A 22,898-nucleotide genomic window follows, 5' to 3' on the forward strand; every position below is an offset into this window, starting at 1 on the left:
ATCTTTTCTAGTGGTTTGAGGGTTGGGGAGAGAAAAACTTGGAGGGGAGGCAGCAGTCTTTTGACTTTGTGTATTAAGAGAAGACAGAACAGCTTTTGTACATCACTTCTATTCACAATTCTTTGGAAATGCTGCCTAGAACGCAGGGAAAGATTAGAGAGAATCTCTCATGGAATCCCTGGCTCTCTATCAGTATTTATAATATCAGATTCATCTGAAGGTTACACCAATCCACCAAATATCCTACCAAGTACAGAAGAATGCATTAGGATTGGAGATGTTAAGGGATGCTTTCTTACAAACATAGAACATCAAAGCCGTAATGTGTCCTTGGCCTGAGTCAAACCATTACTTCCTGAGTCCTTTGTATATATACTTTTAAAGAACCCAACTAAATAATACTAGTTGAAAGTAGTTAAAAATTTAAATATAGACTAATGTAATCTCATGTTAAATGTTTCTATATCCAACTCTTATTTATGTATGTATCTGTTGTAATCAAAGAAGACAATTGTGTCAGCTACAGCCCAAGAGATACATGTTGACTCTTCTTTATGGCCATACTTTCTAATATTAGGTGCAAAGAACATAGGTATCAGAACTGGTCACCGCTGAATCAAGTACCAGCTCTGCCCCAGTGAGCTGTGCAAGTTTGAGTAAGCTTCTTAACTTCTTTGAGTCTCATTTTCAATGAAATATAAAATATAAGTTTTCCTTGAGTTTGTTTACTTTGTCTTACTTTTCATAAAACCACTTACATGGCAGTGTCTTAGTCCATTTTCATGCTTCTGATAAAGACATACCTGAGACTAGGAGGAAAAAGAGGTTTAATTGGACTTACAATTCCACGTGGCTGGGGTGGCCTCAGAATCATGGCGGGAGGTGAAAGGCACTTCTTACATGGCAGCGGCAAGAGAAATAATGAGGAAGATTCACAAGCAGAAACCCCTGATAAAACCATCAGATCTTATGAGACTTATTCACTACACGAGAACAGTATGAGGAAAACTGTCCCCATGATTCAAATTATCTCCCACTGTGTCCCTCCCACAGCATGTGGGAATTATGGGAGTACAATTCAAGATGAGATTTGGGTGGGGACACAGAGCCAAACCATATCAAGCAGTAAATTCCCAATTAGGGAAATTGCTATATTACTGAACAAATATATAATTTAGTGTCATAGCCAGTGTGACAATGTTTTAAAATTATGATTTCACTATAACTAGGGATTTATATAAGTGATCACCCAAATTTTAACACTTTTGCAAATGAATGTGGGCATGAATGGTCATCTTAACTATATCCACATGAAGTGAGGGGTTGGCAGTGCGATTTAGGAGAGTCTGGGGGTAAAAACGTAAGAATAAAAATAATGACTAATTATGTGCTTATAATCCCCTTAGGACATAATTATAATATAAAATAGTTTTTAAACTTAGAATAGGCTTTTTAAGAGTTTGAGTACTCTATCAAAGGTTAAAAATGGTTTTTCTTAACTACTTTCATTGTCTACTCTATGTTAAGCATGGTTCCATAAATTAGGGACATGCTGGTTAAACAATTTGAAGTGGGTTTCTGTTCTGCAGAGCTCTTTAGTTTCTTTATTACATTTATGACTGCCATTGATGTCCAAGGAAAGCTGCCTTAAGTATGGTTCCTCACATACTTAAGATGTGAGATCCTGAGATGAACATTTATGTGCAAGAGATTTGCCAAGAAAGAGCTCCCAGCCCTTCCTTGCTTCTTTCCTCCTTTTCCTTCTTTTTCTTTTATTCCTTCCATTCCTTTTACATGCTCAAAGATGGAATGGAATCAACGATGTGAGTAATGGAAGGCACAATGTAGTATGAAAGTTCAGGGGAAGGAATTAGTTCTGCGTGGTGGTGCGTGCCTGTAATCCCAGCTACTTGGGAGGCTAAGGCACTAGAATCACTTGAACTTGGGAGGCAGAGATTGTAGTGAGCCGAGATTGTGCCACTGCACTCCATCCTGGGCAATAGACCAAGACTGTCTCAAAAAAAAAAAGAGAGTTCAGGGGAAACTATTTGATGCAGCTGTGGATGTGACAGGGAAGCATGAAGCGGAGGACCTATGCCAGGAGGAAAATGCAGGGCTAAACAGCTGGGGATGGAAGAAAAATCACACCATAATGTTCTTCTACGTACAAGGTCCCAATCAAGAGCCAGTGTTTTTTTTTTATATTGAATTCGGAATGGAAGCCAAATTTCTCTCCACAAAATAAAAGGTTATACAAGATCAGGCCCCACCTGCCTCTCTGACCTCTTTTCATGTCATTCTTCTCTGCCTCTTCACTATGCCACAGTGATGCTAGCTTTCTGTCAGTTTCCTTAACCTGCCACACTCAGTCCCACCTTAGAAATTTTGCACTGGTTGTGCTCTCTGGAAGAGGCAAAAGGGAATTTTTTAGGGGAATGAAAATATTCTATATCTTGATTGAATTCATTGTTACGCAGATATAAATGTATTTGTGAAAATTCATCAAACTGTACACTTAAAATAAGTCCATTTTATTATATATTGTATTGTTGAGGTACATTGTAATATACCTCAACAAAGTTCGTTAAGCAACAACAAAAAAAGATTCACTAGTTCAATCGTAGAACTCAACAATAAAGTAGAATTGATTTTACAATATTTCTTTTAAAAAAGAATTTTGCAGGAACGTGTTATCAATTCTTTAAAGTGACTGATAAAATTCCACTTATTTGGAATTTAGAAGCTGATTTTCCCAGACATTAAACATAAATGAGTGGACACAGATTCAGCCTAAAGGAAGTGGAATTTGGCAAGGGGCAGATTGCATGAACTGAAAATGGGTGGTGGACTAAGAATTCAATAGGGAGATATTACAGACTTCATCTATGATTTCCATCCAGGAACAGATCCAGACAGCTGTAGACTGTGTAGGGGGCCTTTAAAATACAGTTGCAAAACTCTATTTTATATTAACTTGATTTGTGTTAAATTCTTAAATCAGATCCCAGTTCATCATAGCAAAAACAAAACAAAACAAACAAAAATTCTTTGGCTCTTTCTCTTTTAATATGGGGAGGTGTACTTAAGACAGTTTCAAGGATACTATTGAAGGAATCCTCTTACAACCCACTTTGTATACAAGTAAAAGAGATCCTAAAAAACAAGCCAAGAGGGGGCAAAGAAAGCATATACTACTGAGAAAAACAGTATGTTGTAAGAAAAATAAAATTACTCGTGATTAGGAGCAGTATTTTTTTTTCTTATTCTTTTTTTTTTTTTTTTTTTTTTTTTTTTGCTATAGCCTTGATTAAAAGGAAAGGGAAGGATTTATGCAGTTGGTCTATTGCCCCCCAGATTTTTAGAATTATGTAAGGATAATAGTATTTCCCCACCCATCCCCTGAGGAGCTTTTAAGACTAGCATCTGTGAGGTGCATTTCCTAGATAAATGCAAACTGCCCTTTGACTCTCTTCAAGATAAGAAAACATTGACCCTTTCAACCAAGTTATTTATGACATTCACATAATGTGAAACAGTGCTTAGACCTGATGGGAACGCCCAGAAGTATATACACTGAAGGCAGTTAAGATTCCTCTCTGCTACTATCCAGGAGAGGCCACCACACAAGTCGAACAATGCCCAAGGCTCATTAAAGAGTTTGATGAATTTAATACAATTCCAATTAAAGAAGATCTCAGGGGAACACGGTTAGAAAAGAAAACCAGATGGGGCTCCAGGGTAGAGCATCCCGGGAGCAAGTGTGGGATGCCGTAAAATCCTAGAGATTCTGGAAACATGAGAAAATGCTATTTATCTTCTTGGCGAATTAACATACAAAATGCGTTGGTGGCATGATATTGAGTTTCACATTTTATAATGTAATTTCCAAGATTGTGAGGGAAAAAAGACCACTAGATATTGGAAGGAGTCACCTCCCCTTTCCATGAGACTTGCCAAAGTAAAGGGGAACAAAGCAAGAGAAAAATGCATGCAATATACCCACACTAGTTATCAAGTGTGAAATGGCAGAATGTGAGTCACCAAGAAAATAGAGATCATAGATTAGAATGTCAGCTGGCCCAGGAGCTGTCCTTTCTTTTTCTTAGTTTAGTAATAACGATGCTAAATGCTGCTGTTGGTCACTGGACTGAAGGGTGGTGGTGGTGCGGATTCTTTCAAAAGAAAGAGTATAGAAAAAGGGAAAAAACACTGTTTGCTATTTTATAAAGTAGACATAAAGTTTCAAAATAAACCTTGAAATAGGAAGTAAGAAAATTGCATTAATTAAACTGGTCACAATGTGTTATCTCCATTTAATCTGGAGTTGCCAATTTGATTTAGTCATCATGGCATTACTATTTGTGAAATAAACCCTGACTAGGCTCAGGCACAGGTGAGGCCTGGTATCTCTCTTTGGTCCCACAAGGGCTCCAGACTATGAGGAAATGATGGAAGGCTTTTGGTTTACTTTTGTTTTGTTTTGCAATATCTCTTGAAAACATTCTTAAAATGGAATGTTGGTCATTTGCTTTACTAGTATCTTGTTGAAAATGTTAGCAGAGCTCGAACCCAGGATAAGTATTCCCAAATAAGCAGAGCAAGGATTCTGAATTTTCAGTGAGCAGCTTTCTTTGCCAGAAGGTAAAAAATTGTAAAAATTAAAGTCATCTGAAATTCTATTACCCAAATAGAATGATGGAAAAAAACTATCACAATGTAAGTTCATACTTTATATCTAATTATGTAACGTGCTTTTCTTTTATTACATATAATGAATAGCTTTTCGTTTCAAAATACTAACATAATTTTTAATAGCTGCTTAGCACATTATCTGTGTACATCGTGACTGTCACTAAATATACCATCTTAGAGCATTTAGGTTATTTTAAAATATTTTCTGTGCTTAAAAACAATGCTAGAATTAATATATGGAATTACTGGAACAAGTGCAATGTACTTTAATTATATTTCTGGTTCTTAATAAATAACAATTCAAAATTAAGGGTAGACTCAACAGTTTTAATTTTATGGTATATAAATTATAATGTATCAGAATTCCATTTTGCCCATAATTCTTTATCTTCACTTATTGACATATACTGGTAAAAGGAAACAGGAATCATTTAGAGAGGAATTAGAGCACAGGAAGCCTGGAGTCTCCTACAATGACCTTATCAGAAACCTAAGGAAAAATATGTGTCACATATAAAAAATAACTTGACTGTAGCTCACGTTGGCAAGCTAAAATGGGAAATGAAGAATAATCAGAGATGGTTGAGAGAAGGCATAAGATCATCTTTAAAGGAAATCAAGAGATGCACAAACTATGGCAGGTTAAAATAGTAAAACAAAGTTGTACTGGGTAAATAAAGAGTTATGCTCTATATTTAATTGACAGACTAGTATAAATAAGTCATCAGGGATTCTGGTGAAACTTTTGGCTAGAATGTGCAAGCTGTCATGCTAAGCTGACGTGTGGTAGCAAAGACTAATGGTTTTCAGTACACAGTGTCCATTGGGAGGAAGCTGGAAGCAAACCTGGGAACTTCAGAGCGGTGATTCGTATCCCCATGCTTGTCAGGAGGGCAGCAGCTGGAAAGAATGATGGCATCATGAATTCCTAGAAAAATATAACTTCGTGGAGATATGTAACATAGCTTCTATGAGGGGAAAATAATGTCTCATTAACTCAATCACAATTGGAAATTCCTATTAAATCTTCTAAAAATATATCTTGTAGCTTCCTTTCCTTACTGTTGCTGCTCTTTAATGGTTCAGAGCATTGGACTAGATTTTTCAGATAACTTACAAACATTCCTGCTTGCCTCCAGCCTTGCCTTCCATAGTATATTCTTTATTCCACCATCAGAGTAAACCCTCTAGCACATCTCTTATTGGTACCCATCCCTGCTTGCAAATATTTAATTGGCCAGACTGTAGGAACTCTCCACCATAGCTCAGAAGGCCTTCTGCAGTAGGGCCTCTTCCCATCTCATCTTCCTCCACAGCTCCTCTCCTGAAACACCTGCTAGCCTGCATGCCCTCCACCACATCATGATGCTGGTGCCTGCCTTCATGCCTCAGTATATGCTCTTCCTTTTTCTCAGAATGCACCTCCTGTCCCTTGGGCACCAAGTGAGTTGTCTTTGAAGACTCGACTTAAGTGTTCACCTCAGTTAAATCTCCATAGACATCCATGAAGGTAGAGTTAGAGGTTTGCCTCTCTACTCTCATTACAGCTCTTAGCAGATTGCAGACAGCAGAGCTTTTTGAAAGCAAAATGGGCTTTTCTTATATGTATCCTTAGACTCTCTTACAGTACCTGGCACATAGAAGTTTCTCAGTACAGATTTATTGAATAAACGAGTCTAGATTTCTCAGAGGTGATATGGACAAAAGAGCAGGTAATTTTATTTCCACTTTCAAAGAGATTGAAAGTGTATATCCTATAGGTGGTCAAACAACAATTTTAAAAAACCAATTTCCTTGTTATTATGGAAAGTGTTTTGTCTTTAAGTGCGGAAATGGCTTAATGACAGGAAGCAATGTGTAGGAATAAATGATCATTTCTCTACTTAGAGAAGTGTTAGTGTCAAAGTTCCCTAGGGACTGAGGCTGGAACACAATCTCAACCAATATGTTAAATATATTGCTTAGAATAAAGACAAAAAAAATTTTTTAAGTTTTTTCTCTCTTATTATAAGGTCTTCTGTGTAGTGAAATAACGAGTTGGTAGACATAGCAGGCAAGAATCCAATGAAAGCAATGAAAATAAAGAATAATGACATTTGACTTTGATGAAGGAAAATAAAGGTAATAGAGTTAAAGAAGACCCATTAATTCAACTCATTTTGAATACTTATTATACATAATACAAAGTCCTATTTTAATAGCTGCAGGGTTACAGAAGTGAACAAGCCTGAGCCATTGTATCTTGAAACATGAATGCAAATTTTACCCAAAATAGAAGGCATTAAGCCTCAAAATTATAAAGTTATATAGACATTTCAAAATACTAAGAGATAAATTTTAGCTGGAAGAATTGGAGCTTCATAAAAACCATGTTATTTGAGCAGCTATTGATGTGTGAATATGATTTTTAAAGGTGAAAGCAGAGGAAGTTACTTAAAATAAAAATAAATGATAAGAAAGGATTGAATATGATTTCCTAAGTAAAATTCAGTGTGACTGAAAGGAGATAGTTAACAATAAAAAAATAAGATAGAACGTTGATGTGAAGGGAGAAAAAAGGGTAAGTTAGGATGGGGCAAAGTAAATTTATAAGTTACTACACTCTGAATTATAAATCACAACCTAGGAAAAAAATCATGGAGTCTAGAAAACACCTTAGAATATTGTTGCAATGGGCCGGGCGCGGTGGCTCACGCTTGTAATCCCAGCACTTTCGGAGGCCGAGGCGGGCGGATCACGAGGTCAGGAGATCGAGACCACGGTGAAACCCCGTCTCTACTAAAAACACAAAAAAATTAGCCGGGCGTGGTGGCGGGCGCCTGTAGTCCCAGCTACTCGGAGAGGCTGAGGCAGGCGAGTGGCGTCAACCCGGGAGGCGGAGCTTGCAGTGAGCCGAGATCGCGCCACTGCACTCCAGCCTGGGCGACAGAGCGAGACTCCGTCTCAAGAAAAAAAAAAAAAAAAAAAAAAAAAGAATATTGTTGCAATAGTAACAGCAGCAACAACAAAACCATGCAATTATGCATTCTAAATGTTATTGAAAATAGTGTTATTGGCAATAAAGCATTTTATTAGAAATAAAGCATTCAGAGAGACCCAGCTGTTGTGTAAAACCACGGTGCTCCTCCACTTGAATAAGACTTAACATTTAAAGCTTTTCATTGTTTGCAAATTCTTTCACGTATGTGACTTCACATCAGGTAAAAAAGAACAGGGCTGTTATATTCAAAGTAGAATTGCATAGATCTAAGTGGTTTAAATAGCTTATTTCAAACTTGCTTAGCTGGTAAGAGATAGATAAATCCAGGGACAGAATCTAGGTTTTCTGTAGGCAAATTCGGTGTTTTTTTTTTTGTCTATGCTACTTAGCACTCAAGAGAGATACGGATATAAAGAACTAGAAAAATCCTAAAGAGCATGCTAAAATAATCAAGAGAGCAAAGGGGATTCTATAGAAAGAAAAACTTTAAAAAAAAAGGAAATGTATTAGAAATCTAGTTTGAAAAGCAGTTGATTTTGTTAATAATTGTATAAATGTCACAAATAAAGTTAAGATGGCTTAGAACAGCAGTCCCCAGCCTTTTTGGCACCAAGGACTAATTTCAAGGAAGACTTTTTTTTTCACAGATGGTGACGGGGGACAATGGTTTCAGCATGAAACAGTTCCACCTCAGACTCAGATCATCAGGCATTAGTTAGATTCTCTTAAGGAGCACGCAACCTAGATCCCTCACACGTGCAGTTCACAATTGTTTGTGCTCCTATGAGAATCTAATGCCGCCGCTAAGCGGACACGAGGCTCAGATATTTACTCAGATAATTAGAATTGGAAGCTAGACCAGAAATTATAAATACATGGTCTGTCAGTCACACCAGTCTTCTAGATATACTTTGCATGACCTTTGCAGTATATTTTAATACACTATTTTAAGTGGCTGATATAATTTTGAAATTGAGAGGTTTTATAAAAAGATCCGTATGTGAAGCTTCTTTTTAAAATCAGAAGCTCTGAACAACATGTGCTTTGACCCAATAGAACACTCAGCCAAAACTGAATAGGAGCTTCACTCTTTCAAAGAGGAATTTTTTTTTTTTTTTTTTCTACTTCAACACACTCTCACCAGGGTACACTACCAAGGTACACTTCTCCCACTGGATTACACCTAGACCGCCTCACGTCTTTATACGCACATGGTAAGTAGGCATTTCAGTGTTGATCACTGCTCCAGAATCTAAGCCCAGAAATGTTTGCGGTGCTATTTAATGATGATGATAGGCAAGTTAGTCGTATCTTCCTCCAAACTGTTTGGGTATGCTAACAGAGAATGAACATCAAACGGGACTTTAGACACATTCTGTCCATAAAAATGGGCTTCCATGTTAATGGTAGGTCTCCAGGGGAAAAATCTAAATAGTATTGTTTTGAAAGGACATGACCCTGGTTCTTTCTGAAGTCAAAATTTATTTTTTCTCAGATTTTATAAAATTCAGTTTCAATCATTTATTCAACAAATATTTGAATGCTCATTGTGTGCCAGTCATTTGTTTTAGTTGCTGAGGCCAAAGCAATTGGTCTATATATAAATCTTAAAATTGTGTAAAATTCTGCCCTCATGGATCTTATATTTAGTGAGAGTAGAAGGAAAATAAACAATATAAATAAGTCAATATGCAATATGTTAAGTAAAAGGAGTTGAGAATCTATAGGGGATTATAATTTTATTAAAAGAGGTCATGTAAGAACTCACTAAGAAAGTTACATTTGAATAACAATTTTAAGGAAAAACAAGAAAAACTGAGACGTATCTGAGGGAAGAGGATTCTAAGCAAAGACTCTCAAAATCATTCCTATATTTTGCCCTTTGTGCTTGTTAGTTCAAGTTGTTTCCTGCTACTGGTAAATAACAGACTTAATAATTTTGACCCCCTGAGTGTGAACCATCTGATGATTCCTATGCATTAGATAATTTTTTAAAGGACATAATTTTAATTTATTAGTGGAAGGGCTAATGGAGTACTGAAGGATCTGGTAGGCTCAGTATCAAATTCTTTCGATTGCTCTTTTCAACTGTATACTAGATGTGAGGTTTTCTTTTCATCTCCTCTCTCTTTTTTAAAAAAGAAATATCAAGGAGCTCTGCATTCAAAAGCAAACCATTATTGCCAGAAAAATGTAGAATTAATTTGGGCTTTTTTGTAAAGTGACACAGGGGAAAAAAAATAACACTTATTTCCCATGTTTAGGATTCTTCCAAGGCTCTCAAATTAATTGTCATATTTTAAAGGGGAAGAAAAGAAACTATTATTCATTTTGCATTGAGCATGGGCCAGATATTTTAAAGTTCATTTTGCCTCAATGCGCACATTGAGACTCAGGGTAAATAATCTATACAAATTTATAGAGTTAATACAACAAGTCAGCCAGTATTCCACCTCACCTGATTTTAAAGTATGTTTCTATATTGTGATAAAACTGAAGGTTGTTCTTGACCCCAGTGTGACCATAACCAGGTAAACACAATGGCGCTTACTTAAGATGGCTCTTGAATATAACACTAAGGAAGAAACTCGTATCATTTTTTGGAAGCATTGCATGATGCTGATGAAAATATATCAATGGAGAGATTCATAAATAAATTGCTAGTAAGACAAGTGTCTGTTACTGGCTGATGGCCTACTGCAATTCTATCTATGTACTGTTGGACAACACTCCCTCTTCCAAAAGCCTTCTGGAAAAGTCACCAAAACAGCAGTTCCTATATGTAGAAACCTAGAGCAATTTTTTTTAAAAAGAAAGAAAAAAAAGAAAGGAAAGAAAAAGCTGAGCTCCCAATGGACTCCATTGTGCTCAGGACACAGCAACAAAACACTGTTCTCTGCAAAAGAAATGTCAAGCCCATGGTGCTTGGAGAACCATCCAGCACTCTCACATAACTGTTCTGATGAGGTGTCGCCTATTTCCATCCAAAAGCTGTTGTAATATGATAACACCTTTGGGATAAGGCACTTTTCTGTCTATGAAATTATTGAATGCAGGCCTTATTCACCTCTCTACATTAGACTTGGATGCTCAAAATCTGACTTCAGGCCCTGCAGAAATGAGAGGAGGCATCCAACATACAAAAATCTTCCATCTGGAAAACTCTTTAATAGGAAATAGATGAACTAGATGATCCAATGAGGTCTTCCACATCTTTAATTTCCATGATTCTGCCTAGGAAGTATTTTGGAACTTTCCTAAACCAAGGCAGATTCCATTGATTTCTAAGCGGGGTGGGGGACTGGCATTGAAAAAAGGAAAGGAAATGTTCTTGATTTCTAGAGAAATATGGAAAGCCTAGGGAGGGAGAAAGTGGGGGAAATTGATCTCATACCACCTTATCTTGGTGAAATACCAACAAGAGAGAAGGAGAGAACAAGCTGCCAATTTGCTGACTCTTCCAGCAGTGGAGTGGTCACTGAAACTATCCTCCCAGTAATTAACTGTTAAGAAACAGACTCACTTTCCTCTTTAGGGCCTAAGGCCTGTTTTTACGTAAAATAGGCAATTAAGTAATCTTTTTTGGTTTTCAGTCACTTCTTTAACTTCAGTTTTTAATCTGGTTGGTTAAATGTCCGTAAGAGATAACAACCGGCTGTAGAATATCTCAGTGTGAGGAAACCAGAAAGGGATTTGCAGTGTTTGGTGAAATATGCATGTTACTGGACTAAAGGAGATATGGGATATGATCTGTACGCATTTCTGAAATGTTGCTTGGAATACTAAATAAAAAATTTTCACTTTCAAATATTTTTGGACATAAGAAAATAAAATATAATACTCTGCTACTTTATCCTAATAGTCATCAATGTTACGGAATCTTATGAAACTGTTGTGACAGAGCCAGTGTTTCAAACCGGATCTGTCTTTCCCAGGGTCAAGGCTCTTAATCAACACACTGTTAGAATTAGAAATTAAAGTCTCTCTATTTGTTAGTGAACTAGTTGTATCATGAGTAAGGCAGTTTCCTATTTGAAGTTAACCGTATTTTCTTTTTCCTTCTTTCTTTTTTTTGAGACATGATCTCCCTCTGTCACCCAGGCTGGAGTGGCAGGATCTCAGCTCACTGCAACCTCCACTTCCCAGGTTCAAGAGATTCTCCTGTCTCACCTCCTGAGTAGCTGGGATTACAGGTGCCCACACCATATCCAGCTAATTTTTGTATTTTTTGGGTAGAGACGGAGTTTCACCATGTTTGCCAGGCTGTTCTCAAACTACTGACCTCAAGGGATCTGCCCGCCTCAGCCTCCCAAAGTGCTGGGATTGCAGGCGTAAGCCACCGCACCTGGCCAATTTTCTATTAGTTTTTAACTTTAGGGTTAGGATTTTGGATCCTTCCTGTGAGATTTGTCAAAAGTCTCTGCGGGTTCACTATTTTTCAGTGGTCTCTTATGACCTGTATATACAAGGATATCCTAGGTGTTTATTTCTGATTCTAAATATTCACTCATAGGATATGTTTCTATTTAAAAATACTTCAATAATAAATATATACTTTCTACAAAAATATGTTGTAAAGTATTTACTGAAATATAATTGTTACCTAAAAGGAACACTGGCATTTATCTAACCTGATATTCTTAAATAACTGCAAGGTAGTTTTGTTTTTAACACCTTGAGAATATCTACCTGATGGAAAAGTTGTCTAATCTCCTGACCCTTATTCCTGAACCTAAAGAATAAATTTTTGGCCGGGTACGGTGGTTTAGGCCTGTAATCCCAGCACTTTGGGAGGCCGAGGCGTGTGGATCACGAGGTCAGGAGTTCAAGACCAGCCTGACCGAGATGGTGAAACCCTGTCTCTACTAAAAATACAAAAAATTAGCTGGGTATGGTGGCACGCACCTGTAGTCCCAGCTACTCCAGAGGCTGAGGCAGAGAATTGCTTAAACCTGGGGGGGCAGAGCTTGTAGTGAGCTGAGATCGTGCCACTGCACTCCAGCCTGGGCGACAGAGCGAGACTCTGTCGCAAAAATAAATAAATAAATAAATAAATTTTTTAAAGTAATGTTTTTAGAGAGTAGGAAGTATAAGGAAAACTGCAATTCAAGAATCAGTGAAGGATACGAATCAATGTCCTAGCATAAGCTCCATTCTCGCTACTTACATGCCGCCTTTCGCGATTGTGTTACTAACAGTCAGTGCCACCTGTGACTGATTTTGAAAATCAGTCAGCCTCCCGAGTAGCTGGGACTACAGGTGCCCGCTACCACGTCCGGCTAATTTTTTTATTTTTTTATTTTTTTATTTTTAGTAGAGACGGGGTTTCACCGTGTTAGCCAGGATGGTCTCAATCTCCTGACCTCGTGATCTGCCCGCCTCAGCCTCCCTAAGTACTAGGATTACAGGCGTGAGCCACCGTGCCCGGCCTGATTTTGAAAATATTAACATAGGACCCTTTGATTTTTTTTTCACTCCATGTAGCAGGAGACATTATCTTGGTGCCATGCCCATAGGCCATGAAGAATCCTCAATGGCCTTTGCTTGTTAAGGACCAGCTCATTCTGATTGTTGCCTATGGAAGCAGAGAGCAACCCTTTCCTGCTGGGATTCCACCTAATATGTCCAACTCTGGGTCCCCAACTTTTAGCACACTGCCTTGCCTACAGGAAGGCTCAATACATGTTTGTTAAATGTTGACTGACTAAACTGATTGAATAAATGAATGTTTATTCATTCATTGTTCATACAGAAACAGTATTATACTTTATTTTTTCCTTGTTGTAGGGCCACCAGCTATTTGGAGAACAGTGAAGGTGGAATTGTATTATTATAAACAAACATGGTCTCCCACTAATTATACATGTGACCTTGTTCAGGGGACTTCCCTCTCTAGACTCTGGTTTCCTCATCTATAAAGTGGGTGAATTAAACCAGATAATCTTTGAAGTCCCTTCCTGTTATTCCTTACAGTGATTCCTGTGTGATGACATAGCACACGCTTTAGCGTTATTTACAGTTTTGGGGCCGGTGGACTTGCATGACACTGCTCTTTAAAAAGGACATGAGTTGAGTTTAACAGGCAAGTGAGGAAGAATGCAAAAGTAAGGGATTTATTCCATTCCACAGCCTGGTAGTTTTTGTTTGTTTGTTTATGTTTCCAGAAGCAAAGAGGATAAAAAATAGAGTTAGAGCACAGAAATTCTTTTTAATGCGGGGAAATATTTTATTTAGATCAATTAACTGGATAATGGTTTTACTCATAGGACAGTGCTTTTCATATTCATAAAATATTAATGACTCCAGATCCATTTAATTTCCACACATCTGTGAAGCACAGGAAAAAAGGAAACCTAATGATCTAAGAGAAAAACACACTTAAGGATAACATTTGGTGTGCAGATCTATCATTCTGTTGCCAAAATGTAGTTACTGAAGCTTTTGTAGTAATTGCTGTGACCGGGCAGAGCAAAGGCACTTATGTACATTCATGCTGGTATGTATACACATGTATTTACGCCTCTGGAGCCCATATTAGAACCTGCTATTTATTTCCTGAATGAAGCTTAAATTAGATAGTTGTATTCATTGATGCCGTTGAGAAATGGATGTGCAATGTGTTCTTATTTAAAAGAGAGACAATGAGTAGACAGCAATACAGGAGCATCAAATTACTATGTCCCAATTTATTTTTTAGTGCAATTCCTGCTGAAAGGTCTTTTAGGAAAACAACGACATTCAGGGAAGTCATCCTCAGTCTCTGTTGGTGAATGTGTTTATCGAGAGCGTGCTTGGTAAGCCTTACACAGACTCTTAGATTTAGAGCCCCCATCCCAGCCTTATTTCTCCCACTTCTACTTGGTCATATTGCCTCAGCCTTATCTGAAATGGGGTAAATATAGAATGCGTATGAGGATCAAATGAGATAACCATGTAAGTATATAAAGAAACAGTGGGAAAGAGCGCAGAGTGGTCACTGTTAAATTCACATCTTCAGAAGTTACTGCATTCAATATTACTATTTTCATTTGTCACAAATTTTGTAGTCCCCTTGGCTTTCACTAGGCAAATGTGAAAATTACCTTCTCATAGTACTCACAATGTCTCTCTTCCATGTTACTCCATAACTGTTATTATAAACTTACCACCACCACCAACCAAGAAACCTGCCACCTTCCAGGTAACCAAGTTGTAATCCAATACTCCTGCTTGGGGGAAGAAACTATTTGTTCACATGTTATAATGTATGAAACACAAATTGCATGTGAAACCAATTATGTAAATTGTGACATATATGTATAGTCTAACTTATTTTGCAATAGTCCAAACATTGCAAATATTAAGGTGATCATTAATTAAAACAGATAAAATATGAGTGCCATATTTTGGAGAAATCTACCACTACCACAATAGATTATAGTCTTCCAACTTCAACTCCTCTGCTTTAGAATTAAAAAAAAAAAAACATTAGAATGTGATTATTGTGGGGGGAAGTTGTCATTTGCTCTCTACTTGCCTCTACGCTACTACTTCTTGATCCCCTGTCTGGCCAGGATAAAACCACTGCTGGGATGATAAGATGGATCTGGGTTGGCAGCAGTGGAAATCACCATATCCAATTATATCTCCTTTCCATCTTCATGTTCCCCATGAATGTAGAATTTGTTTTTCTACAAAGATCTTTCCAGAACTGAGCATTACAAAATGAAAACTGGGCATCTCTACTTTTTGAAAGCTTTTAATGACTGCTTTTATTAATAACTAATTGCAGTCTTTTTTTTTTTCCCTCCACAAACTACTTGCTACTACCTTTTACCAAACACATGTGCTCAGAAGCCTGTGCTGTGAATCTCAAAGTGGGTGAACCCTGCTACTTAGGTTCTCAGCCTTCTCTGCCTTCTGTTTCCCTGGTATCAAAAGTATCTTCTGCTGTTACCTGTTGAACTTCTGTAATGAAAAGAGTTCCTCCAGATACCGTGATGATTACCTGTCTGTGTCTTGGAGTTCCTGACTACTTGATTTGTGTGCAAAAATTTAACTACCTCAGTTCATTCACCTCAAGTTTCCCTTTGAAAGCCAAGTGGTCTCAAACCACCTAAAGAAGGCTGCTGGCATTGACACCCTCCTGAATAAAAGAAGGGAGCACACCACATGGCCTTCTTTTACTTAACTCTTTTAATAGCATGTAACAATGGGTTCTGTGGCCAAAAGCGTATTTGTTGACTTGAATCAATATTGAGAGTCCTTTCTGCATATGTCTGCCTCCTTAATGGTTCTTTTAGTTGAATTCTTTTTAGTGTTTGTTTGTTTTTTTATTTTTTTTATTTGTTTTGAGATGGAGTCTCGCTCTGTCACCCAGGTTGGAGCGCAGTGGCGGGATCTCGGCTTACTGCAAGCTCCGCCTCTCGGGTTCATGCCATTCTCCTGCCTCAGCCTCCCGAGTAGCTGGGACTACAGGTGCCCGCCCCAGCGCCCAGCTTTTTTGTATTTTTAGTAGAGACGGGGTTTCACCGTGTTAGCCAGGATGGTCTTGATCTCCTGACCTCGTGATCCGCCTGCCTCGGCCTCCCAAAGTGCTGGGATTACAGGTGTGAGCCACCACGCCCGGCCAGTTGAATTCTTAAATATTTGAATGTTAATAATTGGCCACAAAAGATAAAATTAGGCATAAGAAAAATAATAGTATACAGTACATCATTCTTGACCTTATTAAACAGGATGGAAACAAAAATCATGAAAGATCTGCTTAACCATAAATGTATGAATTTGATCACCACTCTTTGTAAACTCTAATAGAAAGATATGATGTTTAAAACTTTTCCAATCAATTATAGGGCTATATTTTAGCCATTCTAATTCAATCTTGGAAATTCGAGTTATATACACTTTTAAAAGAAAAATGTGTAATATACAGTAATTATTTCTATTTAAGAGTTGTTTCTTTAGAGAAACACACATTTCAATATATCTATGTCAACCATATTTATTGTATTTCTTCTACTTAGGGCTAGTCTAGAGTGTGTGATCAATAATATTTGCTAAATTAATTTTTTTAAAAATACATATTTTAATTGATTGCTGACTAAATAAACGTATGGCCCACAGATAGATCTTTGATCAGAGGCTAGAATTCACAAATCAATTCATAGAATCCATAGAGTGTGGGACAGGAAACAATGCTAATTAGCTGCTGCTGTCTCTTTATGCCTAAGTCTTAATAAAATGTAATTTATTACATTACATTTTGTTGCTAACGAATAATTCATACTATGGTGGTACTGGTGATATTGTTTTTTTTTTTTTTAACCTGAATTTTCTTATAACTCTTGATTTTCTTAAGACTTCCCAGCAATATTTCCTATGATGTCTAAGAATGGGCCTTTCAGGCATCTCGGGGATCAAAGAGGTTATTTCAACTTGAAAGATGTTAGATTCACTTAAGTGATTTACCAGCATCCACAGATCATTATGTTCTCCTTCATAATAAAAAGAACAATTGGGTGATTATAAATTATATTAAAGTAACAAACCGGGCGGGGGGCAATGTTGAATAGGGTTCAAAAAGGAATTTATATATGTGGACCAATGTATTTTTCTCTGATTATATATTTTTAATTGTGTAGATATGAAACCCTTTTCCCTTCCATTTGACAATTCTAAGAAAAAAGAGCTAAATAAAAATTCCAAAGTTGTGAGTATGAATTTAAATAGTACAAGTATATATATTTTAAATGATTAGTATAAATTTAAAAGAAACGGCTTAATGAAATACAAGTCAGTTTATTTGATATTCAGTCTACAGCTTTCCAAAGCAGCAGTTGAACATGTTGTTGAGTTTATACTATTCATTCATTCATTTATTTTTTCTTTCTTTCTTTCAGAAAATACTGGGTATTTCATATTTGTTTCACTGTGCTAGTTTCTGGGAATGTGTAAGTCATATGCCATAGTTCCTATTCTCTATTTATCTCTAGGAGGCATTATTTTTGTTTAGTGAAATATAAATCAACATAAAGAAGAGTCAGGTGGTCGTACTGAGCAGTCAGAGAGGTCTAATTCAAATGTCTTCTCTGTCTTTACCAGACGAATGACTAGAAAATCTTATGTAAGTTGAATTTTCTTACCAGAAAAATAGAGGTAATTTTTCTTACCTAGAGTTTTGTAGATTAACCAGATTGGCAGTTTAATGTGGTTAACTGAGTTTAGACATCCCGTAATAAATTTCAAGGACTTTTATTGGCACATATGTAGCTAAGAGTTCATGAATATTTTGCTTTAGGCTGGAAAAATGGAGGCTCCCTTCCATTAATTTGGAGTTTGTCACAATAACCATTTCTCTTTAATAGTCATTGAAAAAAGTCAATAAATATAAGTAAACTCTGCTGTCAATACTTAGAAATTAAGTAAAACAAAAAACACCTGAAAAAATGTAAACAATGAAGGATACAATTGTTTGCTGATACTTTTGCTTTAGAATTCTACATCATCTAACATATTTACATTTTCCTTAAAAAGTCAAAATGGATCCCAGACCCTCCTATCTGGACTGTAACATTCTTCAATGTATTAAGTTGTTTAAAGAAAGAATATGTACCCTCATGGAGAAATCATGTGGGTCATAGAATTTGGACCATTCTCATCATGGACAGTAAGTTCTCACAGCAAAATAATAAACTGGTTGAAATATAATTTGGTTTCCTTTGTGACTTGACTACAGATAAGGAAGAGGCTGGCTGTGTGGATGAGGGCAACTTGCTTTTTACAATAATTATTCATTATTGTAAATTAACAATTTGCTCTTCTGGCATTATATGGAAGTATTTGATCCTGTTAATGGCACTGCCTTTGCTTTTGCAAGATTAAAATGAAATTAAGTTTCTGAGATGTTAACTCAAATCTTGACCCCAAACATGACACCAAGATAACTGGATACAAGAAGAAAATTAATGTCACCTCAGGAAGTATCTTCCCCCATACTCCATCAAGAGCGCTTATGTGGCCGTAAGCACTGGCCACATCCCCATGCACCTAGGAACAATCCATTTATTTTCTAAAACTTTAAAACTTTCTACAAACCTGAGTTTTCAATTTTTGATATGTTTCTTAAAGTATTTTATCAAGATTTTTTATTTATTTCCAAATACTGGCTTAGATTTTTTTCTCGTCTGAACACTGAGAAATTCCAGGAAAAAAAAATTATATTTGGTACTTCGTGTCTTCAAATTTTGAAGCAATGACTTTATAAATTAGCCTATACTGATAGTGTAAAACTGGGTTAAAAAAGGAAAAAAACTTAGGCCCTTGTGGAATATTTACCAATGCTTACTTTAAGGTATAAAAATGTGAGTAAATGAAAGTAGAAAAACTGGGCTGAAATGTATCCACCACTCTTTTGGTAATACACTAGTATGTATTCATTATGATTTATTTTCCCTTGAAGCATATTTTGTCTTTAAGTTATTTCGGTGTGTAAGACCAGAGTACATTCACATTTGTGCTTTTTTTTTTCTTTCAATAAAACTATTGCTGCATTGTTCATTCTAATATTTATCTCTGCATTGAATTGGTTCTTGAATTTTTCTTTTTTATTTTTAAGTTTCATATTCTACATGAGAATGTGTTTACTTCTCTACTGTGCTGCCAGGAAGTTAAATGTAACAGTAAAACTTTATTGAAAAGTAGAAAATAGAAAATTTTTGGAAATTGAAATTCTATGTCTTTGTTCTTTTTGGAGAAAAGATTTTTGTACCTATGTGCTTTGGGGATTTGACATTAGTCATTTGGTTGACCCTAGGAAAGGATGTGAACTGAATCCTCTTGAATGAGATCATTTTTGTTGTAAAATTTTTTGGTATTCTTTGTGTAAAACTGATCTAAAAGATTCTATCTATTCTGATTGTTTTTCCCTCTCTAAGGAAGTATATATATTTTTTAATGTTATCAATCCCTGTACCTATTTGTTAACATTTCCTTAAATGTGTTTTCTCCAGATGTTAGAAGTAAAAAAAAAAAGTGCTTGTTATTTTTTCCATTGTCACCCTTTACTACTTTCCATAGGCAGCATATTGTGCAAGCCAAGAACTGCAGGAAATAACAGACGTGTGAGCCCCAAAATTATAGGCACAAAAATAACTTTCATAAAATAGGTTTTAAATGACACCACTTTCCAAAAAGCCAGCTCTAATTGACTCAAGCCTAGAAAGCAGTAACTTAAGGGAACATCAGACACACGTCCACTGATCCCAGAAAGCGTTCCACGGTGTGACATTAGCGGGGATGATGACATTCCCAGCTTGCTGCCAGCACATTCCAGAAGGCAGGCCCAGCATTTTGGTACCAGTTGGGCCAGTTCTCAATAGTACTGTTCTGATATCGTTGTGATGATAGTTTATTTATACAAGCAACTTCCGAGACTCCCAACTACATTGCTCACCCGCAAGAGATAATAGGGGGGGGAAAAAGATAGAACGCAGAAATAAGAGGGGAAACTCCTCTGGTTTTTTCTTTGAATGCAGACAGAATCCTCACCCGGGTTTACGGACTGGAGCAGCCCGGGTTCCTGCTGTTCATAGAATGTTACAGATGGCTGCCTGGGCAGGAAGCCCTCCCCCTTCCTTAACGGGGCTCTGGGGAATGCACGGGGCCTGGAACCAGCCCTCTCCTTCCCTTCCAAACCTCTTCTCCAAACCCCTACTGAGTAAAAAAAAAAGAGAGAGAGAAAAGAAAGAAAAAATACGCACGTCCCTGGAAACATTTCTGCCAGTCTGTTTTTAGTGGAATCTTGAATTAACCTCTTCACTCCCGATTAGAATAGCGATTTATAACTTTGCCGACATCTCTTTAATGTCCTGAATCAATTTCACCAGCTCATTGAAGTACCGTACCATTTGGGTTGAATTATAATAGTAATTTTGAGTTATGCAACAATTTCAAGTGAGAGAAAGTAAGTTTGAATTCGAAAATAGTTAAAAGTATTTTAGCACATCAAATACAGTATTAATAGTGTTCTCTCCATTTTTTTTAAAGAAATCACATTTTGAATATTTTGTTTTTCTCATAGTTTTTCCCCTGGTGGTATACATTTTATAAATACCTTATCTCTTTGGGCGCCAATTAACAAGGGCTTAATTTCATAATTATACTTTTTCATTTATAACTTTAAGGCAATTTCATTATCATAGTCTTCCATTTATAAACTTTTAAAGCATACTATACTTGCATACTAAATCAAGATGTTTCTTAAAGATAGTTTTTATTTTGGACTTCTTTTTTTAATTTTTATTTTAGGTTCGGGGGTACATGTGAAGGTTTGTTACATAGGTAAACTCTTAACACAGTGGTTTGTTGTACAGATTATTTCATCACCCAGGAATTAAGAGGAAACAAACCAAATAGGTTATGCTAAAGTATAAAATGAACTGTTATTTCTAACCTCATAATTGCCACCATAGGAGAAGCAAAATATGCCACATAAAGAGTATATTTTTGTAGAACATTTATATTACATTTATTCAATTCAAAGCTATGGACTATGCAAACTCTATAATGCCTATGATAAAATGGTTAGGTATTTTGTCACATGAAGAATAACATGTTCCAACCAACTATATCTATACTGCACAAAAAGACAAAAGCATAGAGAAAGAAAACTATTGAACAAGTAATTAAAGAATATAACAGATGGAAGAATTTTAAAAAAAGCCTTAATTTCGTATTAAGCTACATCCAGATATTTTGTGATTGGTTATATCTATTCATTGATTAACTCACTAAATATAAATTGCCTTCCATGTTTTAAGCATCATGCTATATATTAAGGATTCAATCATGAGTAAAACACACAGTTAGGGGGAAGACATGCCAGTCTGGGTTTCCGTCACTGTCTATCTTCTGTCCAAATGAACACGTGTCATTCCTCTCGTTCTGACTCATATAGCCTCCTTGGTCTTCACACCTGTCATCCATTCTGACTGGTCACTGCATATGCTCTGGTTAGTTCCCAAGTTGTACCATTTACAAACATTTTTAGTAGCATGCCTTTTTAGATACAATAGAAACTAATCATTTGGTATTGTCTCAAATAATATTTTCAAATGTATTTATCTTATATATGCTTCATTTCTGGCTGAAAACAAAAACACAAGTAGAAATCCATTGAGGAGTTCTTTAGAAATGACTTTTATTTGGGGACAAAAAAGATAAATGTGAAAAGAAAGCCTTCACTACTTTTGTCCTCATCTTGAAGATTCTGACGTAGGGAAGTGGTGCTATACAGTCTCGTAATTGTGAGGGAAAGCAAATGGCAGAGGTGCTGATCCAGGACCCTGCAAACTTGAGTTGCTCAATTAACTCACCTGGAAAGGAAAACCTCTGAATTTCTTATGTGAGCTATGTTGATAATTTTCTTTTTAAAAGCCACTTTTGTTTTGAAAATCTGTTACTTGCAGTCAAAAGCATCCGAACTGAAATAATACCTTTAGAGGAAGTGGGATGACTTTTATTTCCCAGGAATAAAAATGGAATGTATTTACTTGTATTCCAAGTAAGGGATTTTGTAATATGTATTTAGTTCATGCAGGTTTCCAAATCATAAAACTTCTTGGGAGGCATATTAAACTCCATAAAATCTAGATTCTAGAATTAAGTATTATTTCTTTGATAACCAGTCTTCCTCCATGCATTCTTAAATATCAGTTTTTCTGACTCTGATAGCTAACTTCAGGTGACTCTCAGCTTGCCAGTTTCAGAATCAGTGGTAGGGCCTGTAGTCATACCCCACAATTTGATCAACCACATCATAAAACACTCAATAGAAATATAGGCCAACACATTCAAGTGAGAGCCCAGGCCAAAAGCCAAAGTTTCCATCTCTAGATTTAATTGTCATTGACTCTAAATATGTACTTGAGGAAAAAGAAGGCCTATTGGGCAAATTAGAGCCTGTCGACATCAGCTCACTAGCTATATCACAATGATTTTCACATCATGTATATCAAATTCAGCCAAATCGAAGGGTCCAGAAAAAGGAGGCATGCTGGTTACACAGCACCTTTTGTCTCCCAGACTACAGGCTTCTTTTGCTATAGTACAATTGATTCTAGTTTGCACGGAGACAATGCTATTTGAAAATATATATATTTGAGGAATCTGAACAACTGATGTCATGTAGTTTATTGCTAAGTTGTTGAAGCCCAGGGGTTTTGAAAAGATGCATTGATTTCCTAAG

Source organism: Symphalangus syndactylus, chromosome 3 (genome assembly GCF_028878055.3).
Source record: "Symphalangus syndactylus isolate Jambi chromosome 3, NHGRI_mSymSyn1-v2.1_pri, whole genome shotgun sequence".
Lineage (NCBI taxonomy): Eukaryota > Metazoa > Chordata > Mammalia > Primates > Hylobatidae > Symphalangus > Symphalangus syndactylus.